This window comes from Equus przewalskii, chromosome 25, assembly GCF_037783145.1.
Source record: "Equus przewalskii isolate Varuska chromosome 25, EquPr2, whole genome shotgun sequence".
NCBI classification, from domain to species: domain Eukaryota; kingdom Metazoa; phylum Chordata; class Mammalia; order Perissodactyla; family Equidae; genus Equus; species Equus przewalskii.
This window is the reverse complement of record NC_091855.1, coordinates 43,490,245-43,500,088: the sequence shown is the minus strand read 5'-3', so window position 1 is coordinate 43,500,088 and position 9,844 is coordinate 43,490,245.

Sequence of the window (9,844 nt, the reverse complement as noted above, 5' to 3'; positions counted from 1 at the left end):
TACCTGTATTCTTTTAATTATTATGAGACTATATTAGTTTTGTAATTACAGCTAATGTTTAAAATACCATAGAGTTAACTGAGTAAAGATTGGCATCATGGAAGTGAAAACTACCTACAGAAAAACTGCCTCTAGGGGCCAGCGCCGTGGCCGAGCGGTTAATTTCGTGTGCTCTGCTTCGGCAGCCCAGGGTTTCCCCGGTTCAGACCCTGGGCGTGGACATGGCACTGCTCATCAAGCCATGGTGAGGTGACATCCCACATGCCACAACTAGAAGGACCCACAACTAAAAAAAATATACAACTATGTACTGGGGGGCTTTGGGGAGAAAAAGGAAAAATAAAATCTATAAAAAAAAAAAAGAAAAAGAAAAATTGCCTCTGTTTGCATACTGAGGATGTGACAGGCCAAATGAAGTATCATCCATGTCATTCTACTAGCGTAAATCCTATAGTTTGGCAATATTTGCAACCAAATATTGGGGAGATCAATTCTGCCCTTGCTCCCCAGAATCAAAATCTAAGAAACTGCATGCTCTGTGATACGGGATGCAGCCTCATGAAACTGAAGTTCCAGTGTCCCAGGAGCAAGTGCTTCCCAGGGAAAGAAAGAAACTATTCCCAAAATAAAAGACTTATACATGAGAGGGATGTATTTTGAGAGAACGTTAGGATATTTCACTGTGCAAGTTGACATCAAAAGCATTTAAAAGCAACATTTCTTAGAATTTCTCTTTACTCTGCCCTTGCAGTTTTTATTAAAATCTAACCATCATAAAAGTAGCCCATCAAAACTAGGAGGCAGAGCAAAAAATGGCAGGGTGAGCTGACCCGGGACTCTCTCCTCTCCAAAGTACAACAATGGACTGAAAAAAAAAACAAAAAACCTGAATTTCAGCTAATGAACCTAATGCCAGGACTCAGAGACCTACAGTATCAAAAGACAGAAGACAGAGCCCCTACTGCCCGCCTCGGAGGAGCTGGAATGGCGTAAGAGAGAACATCGCTCCATCCCCTAGAAACCGGGATCACCGCGTGGGTCCAGCAAGGAGTACGGGAGGGGCAGCATGACCAGGGGATGGTCTAGGACTCCCGCCGCCGGTTCAGTGGAAACCCGCTGACAGGGGAAAGCTTCCGTGCATGGAGACTCCATAAATGCAGGGCCCCGGGAGACCAGAGAACAGAACTGATTGAATCCAGATCAGTGTGCAAAAGAAACTGCCCCCACCTGCCCCGGAAAAGTACACTGGGTGCCACCATCTTGCCCGAAGGCGGAGAGCTCAGAAATGCGTGGCTCTCGACCCCCATCTAGTGGCGACAGGCTGTAACTGCAACCAAATTCTACCACCATGCGAAAAAACCGCTCCTCTACCATCCACAAATTAATAAAAACCTCAGACCAGAAGGAAAACAATAAAAACATAGAATTAAGTCCTGAGGACTTGGAATTAGGTAAACTAAATGAAAATTAGTTCAGAGCAGCTATAATCAAAAAACTCAATGAGGTAGAGAGAAAGATAGAGAAATAAGCCAAGTTCTGGAGTTACTTCACAAAAGAGATTGAAATTATAAAGAAGAATCAAACAGAATTACTAGAGATGAAAAACACAATGGACCAGATAAAACAGAATATAGATTCCCTGAATGCCCGGGTAGACTCCATAGAAGAGCAAATTAGCATAATTGAAGATAGACAGGCTGAATGGCTCCAGACAGAAGAAGAAAGAGAACTAAGGATTAAAAGGAATGAGGAGTGTATTAGAGAGACAGCAGATTCAATGAGGAGAAAGAATTTAAGGATCATAGGAATTCCTGAGAACATAGAAAAGGAAAATGGAGCAGAAAGTGTGCTTAATGAAATTATAGAAGAGAACTTCCCAAATCTAGGGATTGAGGGAGAAATGTGTGTAGAGGAAGCTTTCAGATCTCCTAGATTTGTCAATGTAAAAAGACCTACTGTAAGGCATATAGTAGTACAAATGGCAAAAAGGAATGACAAAGAAAGAATACTCAGGGCTGCACGACAAAAGAGAATTACCTACAAAGGAGCCCCTATCAGACTTTCAGCGGATTTCTCTACAGAAACCTTACAAGCTAGGAGAGAATGGAGAGACATATTCAAAGCTTTAAAAAATAAAAATCTTCAGCCAAGAATACTCTATCCAGCAAGAATATCCTTCAGCTATGAGGGAGCAATTAAATCTTTTCCAGACAAACAAAAGTTAAGGGAATTTGTAACCAAAAGTCCTCCACTACAAGAAATCCTCAAGGCTCTCATACCTGAAAAAAGAAAAAAGGGAGAAAGGGGTCACAAACCACAGAGTAGGGAGACAGATAAATAGAACCAGAATAGGATAGCAAATATTCAACTATAGCATTAGGATAAAGGTAAGGAAACTACCAAAGCAAAGACGATCTTATCACTCTAACTACAAACTCATAACACAAGTTGGAACAAGAAATGACAATAATACTTTAGGAGGGGAAGAGCAAAGGGACTAAATTAGTCTAGGCCAAGTAAGTAAGAGACCACCAGAGAATAGACTATATTATTCACAAGATTCTAAATACAAACTTCAGGGTAGACACTAAACTAAACAACAGAACAGAGACACAAAACATAAATAAGCAAAAATCTAAGAAACCCAGCATAAGAAATTGCAGTATCAAATGGGTAGGATAAAGCACACAGGAAGAGAAAAGCAGGAAAGCCAGATAATGAGCAACAGATTGACAGCTTTAAGTGCACATGCATCAGTAATCACTCTCAGTGTAAACGGACTGAACTCTCCAATAAAAAGACACAGAGTGGCAAAATGGATTAAAGAACAAGATCCAACAATTTGTTGCCTCCAGGAAACACACCTCAGCCCCAAGGACAAACACAGGCTCAGAGTGAAGGGGTGGAGGACAATACTTCAAGCCAATAGCAAGCAAAAAAAGGCAGGTGTTGCAATTCTCATATCAGACCAAGTGGATTTCAAAATAAGACAGGTAAAGAGAGACACAGAGGGACAATATATAATGATCAAAGGGACACTTCATCAAGAAGAAATAATGCTTCTAAATATCTATGCACCCAACACAGAAGCACCAAGGTTCATAAAGCAACTATTAACAGACCTAAAGGAAAATGTTAAAAACAACACAATAATAGTAGGGGACCTCAACACCCCACTCACATCAATGGACAGATCATCCAGAAAAAAATACACAAAGAAATAGTGGAGCTAAACAAAAAAACTAAAACAATTGGACTTAACAAATATATACAGATCACTTCATCCTAAAAAAGCAGAATACACATTCTTCTCAAGTGCACATGGAACATTCTCAAGGATAGACCATATGTTGGGAAACAAGGCAAGCCTCTACAAATTTAAAAAAATTGAAATAATAACAAGCATCTTCTCTGATCATAATGCTATAGGGCTAGAAATTACAAGAAAAAAGCTGAGAAAGGCACAAAGATGTAGAGACTAAATAATACACTACTGAACAAGCAATGGATCACTGAAGAAATTATAAAAAAATACCTGGAAACTAATGAAATTGATAACATGCCATACCAACTCATATGGGATACAGCAAAAGCTGTATTAAGAGGAAAATTCATCGCAATACAGGCACATCTTAACAAACAAGAAAAATCCCAAATAAGGAATCTTAAACTACACCTAACTGAACTAGAGAAAGAAGAACAAATAAAGCCCAAAGTCAGCAGAAGGAGAGAAATAATAAAAATCAGAGCAGAAATAAATACTATTGAAACGAAAAAGGCAGTAGAAAGGATCAATGAGACAAAGAGCTGGTTCTTTGCGAAGATAAATAAAATTGACAAACTCCTAGCCAGACTTACAAAGAAAAAAAGGGAGAAAGCTCAAATAAACAAAATCAGAAATGAAAGAGGAGAAATAACAACAGACTCTGCAGAAATACAGTGGATTATAGGAGAATACTACAAAAAACTCTATGCTAACAGAATGGATAACCTAGAGGAAATGGATAAATTCTTGGACTCCTAAAATCTCCCAAAGCTCACTCAAGAAGAAGCAGACAATTTGAACAGACCAATCACAAGGAAAGAGATTGAAACAGCAATCAAAAACATCCCAAAGAATAAAACCCCAGGACCAGATGGCTTCCCTGGGGAATTCTACCAAACTTTCAGAGAGGATTTAATACCTATCCTTTTCAAGCTATTCCAAAACATTAGGGAGGATGGAACACTTCCTAACACATTCTATGAGGCCAACATCACGCTGATACCAAAGCCAGACAAGGATGCCACAAAAAAAGAGAACTACAGACCAATATCACTGATGAACATAGATGCAAAAATTCTAAACAAAATTTTGGCCACCAGAATTCAGCAATTCATCAAAAGGATCATACATCATGATCAAGTGGGATTCATACCAGGGACACAGGGATGGTTCAACATCCGCAAATCAATCAACGTGATACACCACATCAACAAACTGAGGAATAAAAACCACATGCTCATCTCAATAGATGCAGAGAAAGCATTTGACAAGATCCAACAGCGATTTATGATAAAAACTCTGAACAAAATGGGCATAGAAGGGAACTCCCTCAACATAATAAAGGCCATACACGACAAACCCATAACCCCAACATCATACTCAATGGACAAAAACTGAGTGCCATCCCCCTGAAATCAGGAACGAGACAAGGATGCCCTCTATCACCACTCTTATTTAACATAGTACTGGAGGTCCTGGCCTGAGCAAACAGGCAAGAAAAAGGAATAAAAGGAATCCAAATAGGGAGGGAAGAAGTGAAACTCTCGCTGTTTGCAGACGACATGATCTTATATATAGAAAACCCCAAAGAATCCATTGGAAAACTCTTAGAAGTAATCAACAACTACAGCAAAGTTGCAGGGTATAAAATCAATTTGCATAAATCAGTAGCATTTCTATATTCTAACAACTAACCAACAGAAAAAGAACTCAAGAACACAATACCATTCACAATCGCAACAAAAAGAATAAAATACCTCGGGGTAAATTTAACTAAGGAAGTGAAGGACCTATATAATGAAAATTGCAAGGCCTTTCTGAAAGAATTGGATGACGACATAAGGAGATGGAAAGACATTCCATGTACATGGATTGGAAGAATAAACATAGTTAAAATGTCCGTTCTACCTAAAGCAATCTACAGATTCAACGCCATCCCAATCAGAATCCCAATGACATTCTTTACAGAATTAGAACAAAGAATTCTAAAATTCATATGGGGCAACAAAAGACCCGAATTGCTAAAGCAATCCTGAGAAAAAAGAACAAAACGGGAGGCATCACAATCCCTGACTTCAAAACTTACTACAAAGCTACAGTAATCAAAACAGCATGGTACTGGTACAAAAACAGGTGCACAGATCAACGGAACAGAATTGAAAGGCCAGAAATAAAACCACACATCTATGGACAGCTTATCTTCGACAAAGGAGCTGAGTGCGTACAATGGAGAAAAGAAAGTCTTTTCAACAAATGGTGCTGCGAAAACTGGAAAGCCATATGTAAAAGAATGAAAATTGACCATTCTTTTTCACCATTCACCAAAATAAACTCAAAATGGATCCAAGACCTAAAGGTGAGACCTGAAACCATAAGGCTTCTAGAAGAAAATATAGGCAGTACACTCTTTGACATCAGTATTAAAAGGACCTTTTCGGACACCATGTCTTCTCAGAGAAGGGAAACAATAGAAAGAATAAACAAATGGGACTTCATCAGACTAAAGAGCTTCTTCAAGGCAAATGAAAACAGGATTGAAACCAAACAACAACCCACTAACTGGAAAACAATATTTGCAAGTCATATATCTGACAAAGGCTTAATATCCATAATATATAAAGAACTCTCACAACTCAACAACAAAAAATCAAACAACCTGATCCAAAAATGGGCTGGAGACATGAACAGACATTTCTCCAAAGAAGACATACATGGATGCTCAATAGGCACATGAAAAGATGTTCATCATCGCTGATCATCAGGGAAATGCAAATCAAAACTACACTAAGATATCACCTTACACCCATTAGAATGACAAAAATATCTAAATCTAATAGTAACAAATGTTGGAGAGGTTGTGGAGAGAATGGAACCCTCATACACTGCTGGTGGGAATGCAAACTAGTGCAGCCATTATGGAAAACATTATGGAGATTCCTCAAAAAATTAAAAATAGAACTACCATACGATCTAGCCATTCCACTACTGGGTATCTATCCAAAGAGCTTGAAGTCAGCAATTCCAAAAGTCCTATGCACCCCAATGTTCATTGCAGCATTATTTACAATAGCCAAGACATGGAACCAACCTAAGTGCCCATCAACAGATGAATGGATAAAGAAGTTGTGGTATATGTATACAATGGAATACTACTCAGCTACAAAACAGAACAAAATCATCCCTTTTGCAATAACATGGGTGAACCTTGAGGGTATTATGTTAAGTGAAATAAGCCAGTTAGAGAAGGATAATCTCTGTATGACTCCACTCATATGAGGAATTTAAAAATGTGGACAAAGAGAACAGATTAGTGGCTACCAGGGGAAAGGTGGGGTGGGGGGTGGGCACAAAGGATGAAATGGTGCACCTACAACACGAATGACAAACATTAATGTACAGCTGAAATCACACAAGATTGTAACCTATTATTAACTCAATAAAAAAAAAAAAAAGTAGCCCATCAGATGTCTTGCAGTCTGGGAACTGCCTGGTTAGCACTTGGCAGAAATGGTGTCCTGCTACGTGCTCCCCTGCTCGTTTAGGAAGCAGACTGTTGCCATGAGCTGCAGATGGGCAGGACAGAGCCCCAGGGGCAGGAGGTCCATCGGCAGGCAGTTTTGTGTTTGGGGGGGGGTGGGGTACGAAAAGAATAAATGCTCTTCAGGGGAGACACTGAAGGATTTCTAGGCCTTTCTAGGACATTTCACGTGTGCTGGATGCCTCATCCCCTGGACACCCACGTTGCCCAGGAGAACTAATGGAAAGAATCAATACTGCTAAGGACAAATGGAAGAAAAAGAGGTAAGTCATGAACAAGTTACCCAGTGGCACTAGCCCAGAGATCCCTCATAGAATGGAAGACGTATCAAATTAATGGAAGAGATCTCTTCCACTCTATCTGGAATTTAGGTATTTCTAAATTTCTACCTAGGAACAATGAAGCCATCAGAGAACCAATATCGGATTTCTAAACAGTCGACTGATCACACAATTATCTCCTCTGCCTCCAAAATTCTTGCCAAATAGAAAAGGAATATAAAAAGGTAGACATCCACAAAAACAAAGAGAAGGGGATTGGGGAACGGTTTTGCAATGAATGCACAATTGGTACATTTAATTAAAACTAAAATATCTATCTGTAACTCCAGGAAACACTAAAGCTTACACAAAAGCACGAAAGTAATCACTACGCACCACACACAGCTCAGCTGGGAACGGTATTTGCTTGTCATAAAAAATGTGACCCGGCAGTTATCAGCCATTCATGCTGGTCACCAAATATTGCTATACATCAAGAAATGACAGTATAAGCTTGTTATTTAGTGATGTCGACTGAAACACCAAGAGAGACCGCTAAAAGACCTAAAGGTGGTTACCGCAAGAAGAGGATGGGGAGAAAAGAAATGGTAATTATGTGATGTGATGGAGGTGTTAGCTAACCCTGCGTGGTAATCACAGGGCAACTATAGTAAGTGTATCAAATCACACAAAAGAGGAAGTGAGGGGCTGCTTTCTTTTTTAAACAATAAGTCTTAGAGAACTGACATTTTACATGCACGTATAATTCTGTTAAGAATAAAAACCAAATAGCAAAAAAAGAAAGAGAACTGCTAAGCAAATGAAAAAAACCAAGGCAGTTCTCTCTAGGAAAAACAAAAGCTTACAAGAAAGAACATGTCATCACAGTACACCACAAGGTTCAGCAATGACAATCTTTATGCTTTGGTGTAAGCACTGAGCACGGACTTAATACCAACTCCCGATGGAAGGACACTAAAGTGGGGAGCCATGTCCCCATGTCGCACAATGGTTGGCCCATGGACAACATCTAATATGAAGAAGTCAAGAAAGTAGTGAGAGAGACATGATTCAGACACGTAGAGGTAAACAACTAAAAAGAAGAAAGTAACCGCCTCAGCTGAGGGGAGCTGAGGGCTGGGGCTAGGCCTGCTATGGCTCATCAGAGGCCCTTCAGCAGCGTTAGACATTCTTAACTATGTGCATATTATTCCCTGGGTGAAAATAAAAATTTATCTTAAAATGTGGGCCTCAGAGGGCATTAAAGACCACCTCTCCCATGGCCTGTCTCTTCCCGTTCAGCTCTCCGCACTCCTGAGATCACTGGGGAGGCGGAAAAGGATGAAACTGGTGCCTCAGGAGCCTGACCAGGGATGCAGCTGTGGGGCCCCTTGTGCCTTCCAGGGAACACAGAAACAACGGAGTTTTCTTCCATCACATGTAGTAGTAATTAACGATGGTTGAACATGGACTAAGCACCAGGAATGGCAAAAAATGCTGTAAGCACATGTCCTCGTTGAAGGCCAGCCACAGTGGCCACCCCAAGGGAGTCACTCGGGTGGAAATTTGTCCCCATGCCTGTGCTCTGATGCCTCTTTGCTCTTGCTCCTAATCTGAGTATCTCAAATTATAAATATTATGTAGACAAAAGAAAGTTCTTGATGAGAAAAGGAAATTTCCATTTGTTTTCTACGTAATAAGGTTATGCCTGTCAATGTATTGCTGTGATGTGGGAACTGTGCTATAAATCTGTCTCTATTTGGGGACCCTGCGAACACTGTCCTGGTAGATACAGCACAGGTTCCCCAAGCACAGGTCTGTCAGTCCTCATTGCTGCTGTCAATTCCGTGCCTGGCACCCAGCAGGCCCTCAACAAGCACATGTTGAATTAATGAGTGTGCTGCCATCAGAGCCACCTGTGTTTTCAACTCTGTACAGTGGACGAGGATACTTTTTTATTCCATCAGTTAAATTCACTATTCATTTATAGTAGCACATACACAATGGTGAAATTAAGATATGTTGGGCTATTCAATAGAGTCCTATAAACAGAAAATAAATGCATATTTGACAGGGCCTCAGTCTAGACCATTGTCAGATTTGACCCAGCTTGTTGTGTTAGTTGCCCAGTGGGGGCTATGAACGATCCTCAGACAGGAGGCTCTGTCCACATTCCAGGATCCAAGGGTGGGACTCACTCCAAACTCCCAAGAAGTGCCCCCGAGTCCACAGGACGCACCACAGCCCGACCCTCAAGCCTGACTCTCCTAGGCAGAGTTCTTGTTCACTGCTGGCCATTCCATCCTGCCAGGACACCTGGCCTTCTGCTCCCATTGAGCCTGCTTTGAGCTCAAGTGAGAGGACAGGGAAATGCCCCCAGTCATCAAAAGGGCTGTAGGAAATGCTGGCCCCCAGGAAGAAAGCCCGCCCCTCCACAGCAGGCCCCAGAAGGAGCACAGCACCAGGGTGGGGTGCAGCCCATGATCCCATCTCTGCCTGCTCGGGGTCTCTCCTGACAGTCTCTGCCAGCAGGGGGAGACGACAGCTGTGCCCTTCTGATGCTCTTGTCTGAGTATAGACAAATGGTCCTTCCTTTCCCTCCCCGTAACACAGCCAAGGAAATCATTCAAAAGAGACCTTGATAAGTGACTTTATAAGTGAGACATCAAAGGACTGGGGCTCTAACCTCACCTGGGACCTATCTTCATGCCTCACTTCTCTCATCCAAAAAATGCAAGTGGAAACAATTTTCTTTCCTACACCCCAATAAAATGTCCAGAA